At 37.3% G+C, this 13,776-nt stretch overlaps 1 pseudogene; it reads left to right on the top strand.

Moving 5' to 3' along the window:
* Positions 1–7,040: 7,040 nt before the first annotated feature.
* On the top strand, positions 7,041–8,671 carry LOC140932199 (uncharacterized; annotated as a pseudogene).
* Positions 8,672–13,776: the final 5,105 nt, after the last annotated feature.

Here is a 13,776-nt window from a genome sequence, read left to right as displayed (position 1 = left end):
GTTGGGGTGTTTGTTGTTTTCTATAGGTAGCTAGAACAAGGGCACAACATTGTACGGAGGGGATGGGGGAGGAAAGCTATATTTCCTCCTTTTGAAGTTCATAAAACGTAAAAAAGCCTACTTTTGGGCGAAGTGTCTCAACTCATTTTGTCGCCGATTGTAGCTGGGCGAGCCAAAGTGGAGAAATATTAGCCGGGCTGGAAGGGTGAGGCCACCACTACCGGCTCAGTGGAGGGCTGACTTCCGGAAGCCCTCAACTCCGCCCACTACTGGTAGTAAGGCGTCTATCCGAACCAACCTTTTGTTTCTCATGTAAATGGTTTACCAAGTTTTGTAAGGAAATGGAGGAAAAGTTGGCTAGCCCAGGGTAGCTTGGGAGGTGAGTAAACACCAGATAACCCCAATAATAAGCACAAACTTTGATTGTCAGTTAGATGTCTACTATTTTAAGTAAGCGACCTGCATGTGATTGTCGCATCCATGCCCCCTTCCAGATCCCCTTTATTATCGGTAAGCCTCTGATAGGTCAAAGTAATACAGTCGTACCTCCAGTAAGCGACCACCAAAAATGCAAAGACTTAGTGGTCCCTAACGGGAGGTGGTCGTTTAGAAGAATCGGACCACATGGGGTCCATTCCGAGAAGAGGTCCAGGCACATTCTATTAAATGGCGGTGTAACAAATTCCTGGCAAAATATTATCTTTTACCTCTTTTGACAAATACAGCTTTTAAATCATGCTCAATTTAAAGAGGGATTCAGGTGAGTGAGATGTAGAATAGTCTAGAATCACAACATAATCTTCACTTTGTTGGCTACATCTACTAAGTTAGGATATGTGTAGTTCCACGATGTCGCTAAAGGTCTTCATATTTTCTAAGGAACATAGTGCACACAGCAAAAATAGAGAGCAGAGAATGCGTCAACTGGTCGCTTATGGAAAACAATTAACCGTGACGCCCAAAAAGTGGTCGCAGTCACTTACAAGAAGGTGGTCGTTTACTGGAAGTTCCAACTGTAAGGCTTTGACTGGGAAAATTTGGTCTTTTGGATTGGCAGTCGCACATGGAGGTTGGACTGTGTAAGCCACCTTCACCTCACTGTGAGTGACGAGAGCCAGGAAAGTATAGTATACACTCCCTTAGGATACACAGAATCGTTGTTTTGAGGTCCCGTTTAGCGAAATGGATCATTCAAGGGAGGTGTTGAAGTCCCATAGTGAAATTTATAAGGTTTATGGGTTTTAGTGCAAGACGAAACACAGTACTTAGGGCCCTGTTGTTCAAACGTTTAACAACAGGAAATCACTATCAAGCGAATAAGAAGAAGCAGGGGGAAAGCGTTAGTCCCGGGGGCGTTAGTCAACTTTTCGAACATACAGCCCCTCAGTCACTCTCCTCCGCAGACTTACCCTGGGCGACCAGGATAGGGGAATATAATACTCGACCTTCCTTGCATCATCGCGAGAGCCTATAGCCTTCACTTTCTTTTGGCTCGTCCTACAATCCTACCCAACGTTCGTGGGACAGGAAGGTCTGCTTGCGAGGCTTGGGAATCTAGGGAGACTATGGTAGCATGGTGCAAATAGCCGGGATGAGCTACTTTGTCCACACGAACCAAGAGGATTGGGTCTGCTAGAAGAAATCAGGTGTAGCTTTCTGTGATAAGTAATATTCCAACAGTATAGGATCATAGTTTGAAGCCATTTCACAATCACTAGTTTCCGCGCACCTCTACCGGCGAGTTGTGGACAAAAGCAGCTGATAGCTGTATGCGAACCTTTTTTCCACAAAATGGTTTCTGGGTTTTCGCATTCGACAGTGTCATGTATTGATTTTTTTTAATCTTAGTCGAGGTCTTTTCAATTATGTACTGCCTATCTGACTGACTGTTTCTTTGTGTTTTTTTTTTTCTGGTAATAACAGGTTTCCTAATTTGGTCGTGGTTGGGGTTATAGGCTCCTGATCGTGAGCAAATAGCGAAAAAATCAACAAGCAAAACCAAAAGTAAACTATAGCGTTGAATCCGTTGGCCACGGAGAATTGGTATTATTCTGCAAGTTCTTTACTACAGCAAGAGAGTATACACCCTTGACTATGGGACATTGAGCCGGGGGAACTTAGTATTTTGACCGGGCATAGGGGAGGAGGGGAGGGGGAGGGGGGACTCTGGCCAGATTCCAAGTCACGGGGATGATCGAAGTATGTTTTTTTCTTAGTTTGAAAATATTTTGAACAATTTTTTTTTTTTAGCTGTGGCTTTACTTAAGTATTCAAAATATTCGTTCTTTTTTGGTCTTAATTTTCGCTTCCACGGATCACTCACGACACTTGGAATCCGAGGTACCCTTCCTGTTTAGTACGTCGAAGGCAAAAAAGCTGTTTCAAAGCCTAGTAGGTAAATAAAAGAAAAATAAATATGCATGGCTGTTTCTACTGCGATGAGAGGATTTCTTGTCAAAAAATGTGAAAACTGTATTAAAATTGCTGACAACAGCTACGAAAATTTCGTGACAGCATGATGACGTGACTAAAGCGTGTGACCAATTTCCGGTCACACCAAAGGTCATACGATCTTATGCGATGTTTATTATCAGCCGACGAACGATTGAAGTGATGAAAGGTTTTCAAAATCGAAGTCATTAGCACTGGACGAAAAAATGGATTTACTAGGGTAGCCAAATTACAGCAAATGTGTAGCAAATACCACATTTGCACAATTTTGCGCAAGAGCAAAGACTGATATTGCACTAGATTTGCTATCCGTAGCAATGACGGTAAATGCCACATTTGCACAACATTTACATCTTGGTGCAAAGATAATGGGCAGCCATGGATTTGAGGGTCATTTGCAGATGGTTCAAATGTGTAGGCAAATATGTTTCTTTGAACTATATTTGCACATTACGCAAATGATAGCGCAAATCTGCTGTTTTGCACAGCTTTTGCTTTAGATGTAAAAGCATGTAAACCTGTTATTTTCAGAACTTTTACGCGGCTTTGCAAATGTGAGCGAAGTATCTAATTTGAACAATGTTTGCTTGGGTTATCTTGGGTGATCAAATTTTCATAATTAAACCAGATTGCTTTGAATAGCAAATGTAACTAAACTCTTTGTATTAAACATGTTTGCTCACGAAGCAAATGTTAGCAAACCTAAACTTTGAACAAATTTTCTAGGGTGTGCAAATTTGATCAAACACAGAATTTTGCTTGTAGCGGCAAATGTGGTCAAAAGTCAAGTTTTGAACAAAGTTGCTTAAGCAGCAAATCTGATCAAACTGTTACTATTGTACAATTTTTCGCTCAGGTAGCAAATGTAATCAAATTCTGACTTTAATTTGGTTGGCAAATGTCATCAAACCCATAAAATTGAGCATGTTTTCTCAAGTAGCAAATGCAACTTCGAAGGTTTAAACGAGTTTGCTTGGGTTGTAGCAAATGCGATAAAATTTTTAAATTATTTTTAATTATAACATGGCTCACTTCAGGTTCCTAACAAGTGGCCATAATTAATCTTGAAGTTTATAGCTTCAAACTTTAAAGTTACGGAAAGAAATTCTAGCAGTGATCTCCCATTAATGTTCAAATGATTTATTCCATAAACCAAAGTAGCTTACAAAAAAAAAAAAAAAAAAAAAAAAAAAAAAAAAAAAGTAGCTTACACATTATAACAGACTTTACAAACTACAGTATACAGCTGTACATACAGCTCTTCATATTAATTCCCAATTTTACAGTTCGTTGATGTTTACTTGTCTCCACTCTATGCTCTATCACATCATTACTAACTATTAATATTATAAGGAAATTGTTCTTCATCTAAATGTGTAAGATATTCTACATACAGCTGTAGGTGTTTCAGAGTTGCCTCAAACCTATTTCAGTTGTTTAGGTTTTTGCAACTCAGAAACAGGTTAAAAATCCTTTTACCCTTAGCTTGGACCAATATTTACTTATGACAAGACTATTTCTTACTTAAACTTTTGCATCTAAGGACAAAATCCTGTTCCAACTCAATGTAACCCTCAAGACACCCATTTTAATAAATAATTAGTATTTTTGTATTAATTGCTATTTACAGATTAAACAAAATTTGATTCTGGTGGCATTTTTTTCTTTAGGCTCTATGAGAATGAAAGGCCTAATTCTTGCTACCAGTTTCCAATTTTTGCTGGTATAACAACTGGGTTATAGCATTTAGCAAACTAAGAAATAGTTTAGGTACATGTAGCTATTCAAATTCAGATCAGACTTCTTTAACTTCATTTTTGTTGCTAATGGTTCCTGTATAGTATTGGATATGCTCTTAGAGGAAGTACCAGCCGGAGCTTCTAGTACTTGCCCTGTTCTAAGAAAATTGAGGGTCATTAAAGTAATGACCAGCTGTAAGTATTCCACAGCATGTCAACGTTACCATTGTCACTGTAGTTGGTCCCAATGAAAGAAGCTAATAATTATTTTAAATTCAGTATACACGTACAAGTAGTACAAAAGGTTGACCTGGCTAGCCTGCAAAATAACTACACGGCTGTCTCTCAATACTCTTTTTCTTGAGTCATGTTGCAATCCTTTGCAAAATTCCATACTAAATCATGACAAAAAGCAGGATGTGCCTAAATTTGTGTTGTTTTTTGTTCAAGCAGGTCAGTTGCAATTGCTGTAATCGGTACACATGTACTGTGAAGTGGTGCCTGCAGAACTCAAATGCCTGCAGATAAGCAAATAGATTTAAAAGAAACATTTGTACATTAATTGGCCTTTTTAACCTGCTGACTGGTACATTACTTGCAAACAATAGCCAAAGGATTCTAATGAAAAATTTATCACATCAACCAATTTGATCTACCTGCCACCAGAATTCTCAGGACAAATCAACACCATCAGGATTTGTACTGTTTACACAGATTTATCTTTTTCTAAAAGACAGTGTCATAAACAGAGAGTGATTAAAGGATAACTGTATTTGCAGAGCTACATGTACATGTACCTGTAAGTATGACCAGTCATAAATAATCTGGAATTTTTTTAAGAGCATTGGATTAACTTATATTTCCTTATCACAAAGCAAATTCAGGAGCATTATCTGGTGCCTCCTGCTCTGAGGAGAAGCCATTCCTCCTTCCTATTGTCATTGAGTAATGACCGGATTACATGTGACTGTTTCAATTTTACTTTACTGTTCATCTAGGCAAAGAGGTTTTTACAAGCTAAGTTGTTGACTCCTCCATGCTAGAGGCCTCCTGCAAAGCACTTTTCTCGGATTTGTCATCTCCTTGGTTGTATTGCCTTGCTCTGAAGACATGTACTCCACATTATACAAGCTTTGAACTTACAACAATCCTTCTTCGAAATAGAGGTTGACTGGAAAAGGGTTGTCTCTTTAGCTTTTTCTGCAACAAACAGAAATTATACATAATTGAGACCATCAATATTGAAACTAAAGCTGTAGATGGTTGTCATGAAAAATACTATTGTCCTTTTCTGTCTAAATATTCTAGCCTTTTATAGCATAAAGGTTGCTATTAGATATTACATGTATTATTACTGGCTGCAGTCACAGTAGGTGACTAAACTTACTTATTTCCTGAGTTAACTGATATCAAAATTAACTAGTTTAAACAAATTGCTGGCTCGTAACTTTCATGTCTCAAATCTAACCCCAACCGGTCATCATAATTCTGATTACACTGTACCTGTTAAAACTAAGACCTTCTTTGAGCAAAAAACAAAATGAAAAAATGAATGCGAGAAACCCTTTTGTAACAAGACAATTGACTCCAGGTAAATCATTGTATTAATTTTATAGTGAGTGTCCCACTACATCACTACCATAACAACATTGTTGACATATTACTTAAAACTTCATGGACCTGCTTCTTCTGCAATATTGCCATCACTTACAGTGTATCTTGGGAACAAAAGTTTAATTATACTATAATTGCCTCATATGAGGGAATCCAAGATAGTTTTAGATTCTGGATTCCACGCTGCGGATTCCGGAACCTTTTTCAGTGGATTACTTGGTTTCTGGATTCCAATTGTTTGACCTGTATTTCAGGTTTCAAAGCTCAGAATTTAGGATTCCACAACAAAAATTGCCCAAATTCTGGATTCCATAAGCAAAAATTTCCCGGATTCCAGAATCCCTTATCGGATGAATTTCAGGCTATTACATGGGGTGATCATAAAAAAAAAAAAATCAGTGAAAGCAGGGTACCATGATCTTAATTCTAGCTACCCCTTGTTTTCAGCACCATGGCAGTCACTGGCTTTACTCCCCTTTTAAATTTTGGAAAAGCCTTTGGAGAAAGTAGGCACCAGAGGATAAGGTTATTTTTGGCCTTAGTGGGGAATTAACACTTGCTTCAATTCTTATTAAATTTCCAATACCATTTATCTGAAGAGAACAACCAAATAAAAGATTACAGTATTTTTTAAAACAACAGGACAAATAAAGTTTCAGGAGTAGGCCAGGGGTGAGTCCTTGTTGATTACTGAATATTGGGAATGCAAATGTAGGTATTCTCAAATAGCATCATTAATGGCTTAACAGTAACAATGAACTTTCTTATACTTACTGAGCATTTCTTTTACTCCCGATTAGTTGCTCCCTCAGCATTTGTTTGTCCTTGCATTTCTCCTGCCTCTTCTTAGTTTTACAATGTCTGCTAACAGCATCTATGTACTAAGTACCAACGGCTGCTTTTCTTGGATCCACTCGTTACTACTTGATCGTCGCCGAGGGAGCTATCTAGATGTCTTTCATGGTGGATAAGTACAATTTCCTTTTCGTCGAACGGTCTATAAGTATGCAGTTCCCTCGAGGTCGAGCGATTATTTTATAAGTTCTTCGAGGACACATTCGTGCGATAAATTCGAACAAATAAGACTGGCCGATTCCTCCATACTCGACAGTCAACCCCACAGAGAAGGAAAATTCGAAAACTCTTGATAAATATGGCGTTAAACGTATGAAGTAAAAGCTGATGGCAAATCGATGGCAATGGAACGTGGTAACGGTCGACGAAATTTGGATTTCAATTGTTGTGCCTCGTTCTCGAACGCTTATGCAGACTGTCGCTGACCAGCACCATTGAGGCGCAAGTGCTTGGGAAATCGGGCGCGCGGTCTTTTGACGATTTGGCGGGAGGAAGAGATTGCCTATGTTGGTGGATTTTTTCTAAAGGATATTCGAAATTTAAAAGGTAAAGTCGATGTATTTTGCTTTGTATATCGTGCTTCTACTGCCACATCTATGTTATAACCGGGAATAAACTACATTTGCATCCATACATGAATGTGCACGCGTGTCGCGTGCGTATGATAGTGATCCAGCTGAAAAAAGCCTTGTTGAAAAATTTAAGTGGTGTTAAGTCAGCAAAATATGTAGTTATGCAATGTTAAAATGCTAATTTATTGGTATTTGGCAGAAGTAGCTCAATATTAATTGCTTAAGTAATTTATACTTCCTCTGGCGCTATATTGACATATTGAGCGTAATACCCGTACATGTACCAGTGATTTTGACAGGGGTAGGGTGGGGCCTTTATTTTATATGCGTTACTGTCATTTTTTTCTGTTTTGTTTTGTCATGTTTTCATATACAAGGTTGTTTTGTTTATAATAATTTATGATGATACAGCTGTACAATGTAAGCTGAGTCCAAAGGTCAAAAATGCTAAAATGTGCCACATGTGTATTTATAATGTCCTTAAAGATAATGGCAACACAAATAACACAATTCATTTAATTTCACAATATTTTCAATAAAGGTAGAATTACCAGTTATTTTTAGTGGGTTTAGTGACTTTTTTTGTACATTTGTTTCAGATTTTTCCTTGAGTGGTACAGGAGTTATTTCCAATGTTCTTGAAATTGAGTTGCATCACCTGAACTCTCCAAAAGATAAAGAGATCAATGAAATACAGGTTCAACATGGGGAAGCTGTTTGTGGTCTGTGCATGAAGAAATGCTACAGGGGTATTCCAGTGGGTGTCAATTTATTTACAGTAATCATTTTTCCTCTTCACAAGATAACAGAAGTGAAGGTTATATACTGAATGCTCCCATCCATCAATACCCCATCTGTTTGGGGTAAATGTCACAAAAAAGAAACCTCACGTGTACTTCCTTGTGTTATATTTTTAGCATCTTTACAATATTATTTTTCTTGCACTTTGTGCCGTGCCCTGCTAAGTAAATCCATGTCCCTTTCACAGTGTTCTGCAGGGAACATAATGTACTGAAATTGTGTGAAGCTATAGAAAAATTGCACTCGTAGAGGTTTCGCCACAGAGATATAAAGAGTGACAACATTATTCTTACAGAGGTAAACAATATGTACCACCCAATGCTCACTGATTTGCGAAAGGCTATCTTGCTATCGGATGCCCTTTCAAAACAGCAGTCCATGACTGCTCACTAGCACTGACATATAGATTCAGAAATATGCCTCAGATATTATGTTTTCACTTGGCATTAATAAGTCATGGCAAAAGTTAGTGGCAAACTGAAAGTAGAAAGTCATTTTGTGGAAGGGCAAAGAAAATGCCTTCAGACAGATCCAAAGTTGAGATTTACTGTTTCATGTCTTCTGTCACTGCTCAAAACAAATTTTTTACTGGAACCTTTTTTCTGTCAAGCAATTATAGAATATCGTATTCCTATTTAAAAAGGAAAATCAAAAAGTTATCTTACTGTGTGAATTCCTATACTAAATAAATCTATGAAAATTTGACTCATTTAGTGAAAAGGGTATAAAAATATTGAAGGTGTAAACCCCGTTGGTCTAAGAAGTTTAGGTTTACGTGAAGAAATGCACCATGTTAATGTTGTTGAGTGAAGGCTGATATAAATCTCGCCAGTCTGTTTGAGCAGTTTAAAAAGACAAATCATATTGAACTCAAAATCAGGGTTGTAAAGAGCAGCAAAGAAATTATTCGTTCATGTCTGTGCTGAGTTTCTATTCACAAAATATATGAAATACAAAGCAATTTCACCATTTGTTGTAGTATTGGCTGTTGGGCTTTCAAAATGTGGTTATTTTTAGGAGGCTCACCATCAAGATAGCGGTAAGAACAAAATTGTCAGTTTTGATGTGAAGTTTCTTGAATAAATGGCCATGAGGAAATTGTGTACAAGTGAATAATCTCAACCCTGACTTTGAAATGCACAGAACTTTTTTTTTTGGACCAAATTTAAGGTACTGTGGGTGGCCTTGTTATTGTTAGCTTTTTAATAATAATATTATGATGTAGAAAAAATACAGTAAATTAATGATCTGACTACTGGACCTTTGTCCAGTAGATTTGTTGTGGTGTATTTACTTTATGTAAAGGGGAGGTAGTGTGGGCCCTCTGTAACTATATACAACAGTTACTGTGTCATTTTGAATTTTTAGTTTTAGTAATTGGAGATCCCTGCCCATTGTGCGACCCTAGGCTTTACTATTATCAAATGACAGAAGAGGAATGCAACACATGCCCAGGTTATGTACCATTGACTCACTTCGAAGTGGTTATGTGATTTAGAATTGGACCCTAAAAAAGACCGGGGCCCAGTTGTTCCAAAGACCGATTAGCACTAACCCAGGGTTAGATTTTAACCCCGCGTTTCTTTTTTCTTTTAATCAAAAGCATTTTGTCAGATAATTTTCTCTTTTCTTTTTTAAGTATCAAATCACCAAATTGTACGCAAAAGGAATTATTCAAATGAATTTGTTTTTAAAACTTTTATATCTGAATTTATATTTCGTACTAACCTTGGGTTATCTTAACCCAGCTTTGAACAACCCAGCCTGGAAGGATAAATGCTGCATGTTAATTTGTTTCACCGCCTTAGTTTTTTCTTTATAGCTTTAAACTTTTCATGATCCAAGGCCAACTCAGAGCTCCTGTAACCCAATAGTGGTCTGTTCATTTTTTATGGGGGGGGGGAGGCTTTGTCGGGTGGGATTTGACCGATAGCTCCTGTATATGAAGACCCTCTCTTCATCAGAATTTTTTTTGGGAAGCCACAACCCCGCTCCTTGTATCCCAAGATCAAATAACCAGGATTCAGGTGAATTTTAGTCAGCAAAAATGCTATGACTTTTTTGGATTGAACGGGTAGTACTTAATGAACAGTAAAATTCAAAATCAACATTGCAATCAGTGAAACTCAAACTCAGGGTTGCAAACAACGGAGTAAGAAAAATTAGCCTTTCATAAATTTGTTGGCTGAGTTAATGTTCAAATAAAATTGTGAGCAGTTTCACCATATTTTGTTGTAGTATTGGCTGTTGGGTTTTCAAAATGTGGTCATTTTTAGGAAGCCTACCATCGAGATGCGGTCATCTCTAGGTGGGCAGTCAAAACTACAACAAATACCGGTTAAAGTTAAATTGTTGGTTTTAATTTGAATTAAGTTTGTTGGTTAAATGACCATGAGGAAATTGTGTACAAGTGAATAATCACAACCCTGAGTTTGAAATCCACAAAACTTTTTATTTTGGACCAAATTTGATTTTTTAGTATAATGTACAAGAAATAGAGTAAATGATCTGACTACTGGACCTTTGTCCAGTAGATTTGTTTAGTGTATTACTTGTATAATAAAGGGCAGGTAGTGTGGGCCCTCGATCTGTACGGTATAGAACAGTTACTGTATGATTTTGAATTTCTAGTTTTAGTACTCGGACATCCTTGCCCGTTGTACGACCCTAGGCTTTATTATTATCAAATGACGGAAGAGGAATGCAACACATTCCCAGGTTGTGTATCATTGACTCACTTCAAAGTGGTTATGTGATTTAGAATTATTGGACCCTAAAAAAGACCGGGGCCCAGTTGTTCCAAAGACCGATTAGCACTGACCCAGGGTTAGATTTTAACCCGCGTTTTTTTTTCCTTTTAATCAAAAGCATTTTGTCAGATAATTTGTTCTTTTCTTTTTTACGTATCCAGTCACCAAATTGTAGACAAAAGGAATTCAAATCAATTTGTTTTTGAAACTTTCATATCTGAGTTCATATTTCGTATAAACCTTGGGTTATCTTAACCCAGCTTTGAACAACCAAGCCTGGAAGGATAAATGCTGCATGTTAATTTGTTTCACCGCCTTAGTTTTTTCTTTATAGCTTTAAACTTTTCATGATCCAAGGCCAACTCAGAGCTCCTGTAACCCAATAGGGGTCTGTTCATTTTTTATGGGGAGGGGGGGGGGAGGCTTTGTCGGGTGGGATTTGACCGATAGCTCCTGTATATGAAGACCCTCTCTTCATCAGAATTTTTTTGGAAAGCCACAACCCCGCTCCTTGTATCCCAAGATCAAATAACCAGGATTCAGGTGGATTTTAGCCAGCAAAAATGTTATGACTTTTTTGGATTGAATGGGTAGCACTTAATGAACAGTAAAAGTCAAAATCAACAAAAAAATCAGTGAAACCCAAACTCAGGGTTGCAAACAACAGAGTAAGAAAAATTAGCCTTTCATAAATTTGTTGGCTGAGTTAATGTTCAAATAAAATTGTGAGCAGTTTCACCATATTTTGTTGTAGTATTGGCTGTTGGGTTTTCAAAATGTGGTCATTTTTAGGAAGCCTACCATCGAGATGCGGTCATCTCTAGGTGGGCAGTCAAAACTACAACAAATACCGGTTAAAGTTAAATTGTTGGTTTTAATTTGAATTAAGTTTGTTGGTTAAATGACCATGAGGAAATTGTGTACAAGTGAATAATCACAACCCTGAGTTTGAAATCCACAAAACTTTTTATTTTGGACCAAATTTGATTCGTTCTGTAAAAAGACTAACAGAAGAAATTTGTGACTGTAAAATTGTCAAAAAAAGTAGCTGGTTTCTGATTACTTTATATTAAAATGACAGTGCATATAAAACAGTTAACAGGAAAGATGCATGTAGGGGGTTGGACCTCTGGGCAGAGTCTCACAGCGTGTACAAAATTTTATTGTAACAATGTAATGTTACAGTTGAGATTGGAAATTTACTTTAGTCACAAAACGAATCAAACATATAGGAAATGTCACATGCACATCACCTTTGACTGTCAGCAAATGTTATGCAGTTCACTATATTTGCTCCCTCTGCAAATATGGATAATTATAATACAAATGTTCAAATTTATGATACAGCCAAATGTGTAGAAATTTATTGTTTTTGCTCTCAAGGCAAATACGAGTAAACCACATGCAAAAGTGTTCTTTTGGTATCCTGGAAAAACAAGAGCAAACACCAGTGCAAATTAGGGGTTTTACAATATTTTTGCCTGCATTTGAAGTACAGTGAAAACTGTCATTTTTGCAAAGGATGTAAATTTGAGTAAATTGGTGGAAATGTTGAAGATTTGCCCATGCTGCAAATATGTATCAAAATTGTATCAAACCATTACATTTACTTGACTTTTGCGTATCAATACCTATCTAGCAAATATATGTATTTGCCCACACTTTAGCTGACAGCGCAAATGTAATGCAAATTTGGAGCTCCAAATTTACCACATATTTGCACCTTTCGCAAACATTAGTAAATCCGTTTTTTCGTCCAGTGTAGTTTGCGATGAATTTTTATTCCTTTTGCCTCCTGACTGAAGTAAAAACTCTTGTAACTCTTGCTTCGACGTGTTGTGACTTTATTTCGATTCACGGCCGGATTCGGACGCAGTTGCTGAGCAAACGTACGTTTGTCTTTTGGCTAAAAATTATATATTTTGTGACTCAAAACGACGCAAAAGAAGTTGGAAATAACTTTCCTTGCCGTAAAAACGTGTTACAAGCAATGGTGAGTAATCCTTTCATGTAAAACCTTTCTTTTAGTTTGACAACCGTCCGCAAGCCGTCTAATTTGCATAAATTTCCCAATTCAATTGCTCTCACCGCTTGCTTTGGTGTCAGGATGATATTTGATTTCCAGAGCTAAAACTTTCCAGTAAGTTAGTACAAAAGCCAAGGTTCCATTTTATATTGATTTTATGATCAAGCGGCATATACCAGAGGCCTTTTTTAATAGTCAAAGTTGGCCTTCATTTTCTAGCACGTCTAACGTCACAAATATGACCTCTTTACACTTGTCGATTATAAAAATGTAAAGCATTGTTTATCAAATTTTCTTTTAGGATTTTCAAGAGTAAGAACAAAATAATAATTCGGTGAAGTTTCAATGTCAGGGAATGTTTCTTACGCGTTCACCCTTCTCTCGAAGTTGCCATTGCATCCTGCCGTGTTTTGTGCGAAAAACGAGCATAAAATCGATTTTTTAAACTTTTCCTAATTTCTCCTTTAAAATGAATCGTTTGAACCCAAAACTATTTTCCTTAAATAAGGTCACTAAAAGGGATGTTTTGGCAAAATAAAAAAAAATTCGATTTTTTGACGAGTGTCGTGTGATTCTCGATTTTCTCAGATAATGGCTCTTAAGCAGCTCCAAATAGACGCGATAACATTTGAAAGGAGGCAAATTTAATTTTTTAGCGACATTTTCACTGCTGTCATCGTCGTCGTTGCTTAGCTCATGATTTTTAAGATACCTACGGTCAAACGGAGCAGCCGTGTTTTACTCCACGCCTTGTTCATTTGCAGAAAGTCATTTTTGTGGCACAAACCTGCCATGCTGGAGAGCGAGGCCCTGCGCACTGAGTCAAGCCAAACAAAAAACTAACATCATTTAAAATGATTCCTTTGTTTGTTGTTTGTCATGTCCCTTTGCTTTTCTTGCCCTCCAGCGTGGCATGAGCAACTAGAGTTTCGCGTTGAACAATGTTCAAGTGAGATGATTCAGCTGGC

Source organism: Porites lutea, chromosome 3 (assembly GCF_958299795.1).
Source record: "Porites lutea chromosome 3, jaPorLute2.1, whole genome shotgun sequence".
Lineage (NCBI taxonomy): Eukaryota > Metazoa > Cnidaria > Anthozoa > Scleractinia > Poritidae > Porites > Porites lutea.
This window is presented reverse-complemented; position numbering and strand designations above follow the sequence as displayed.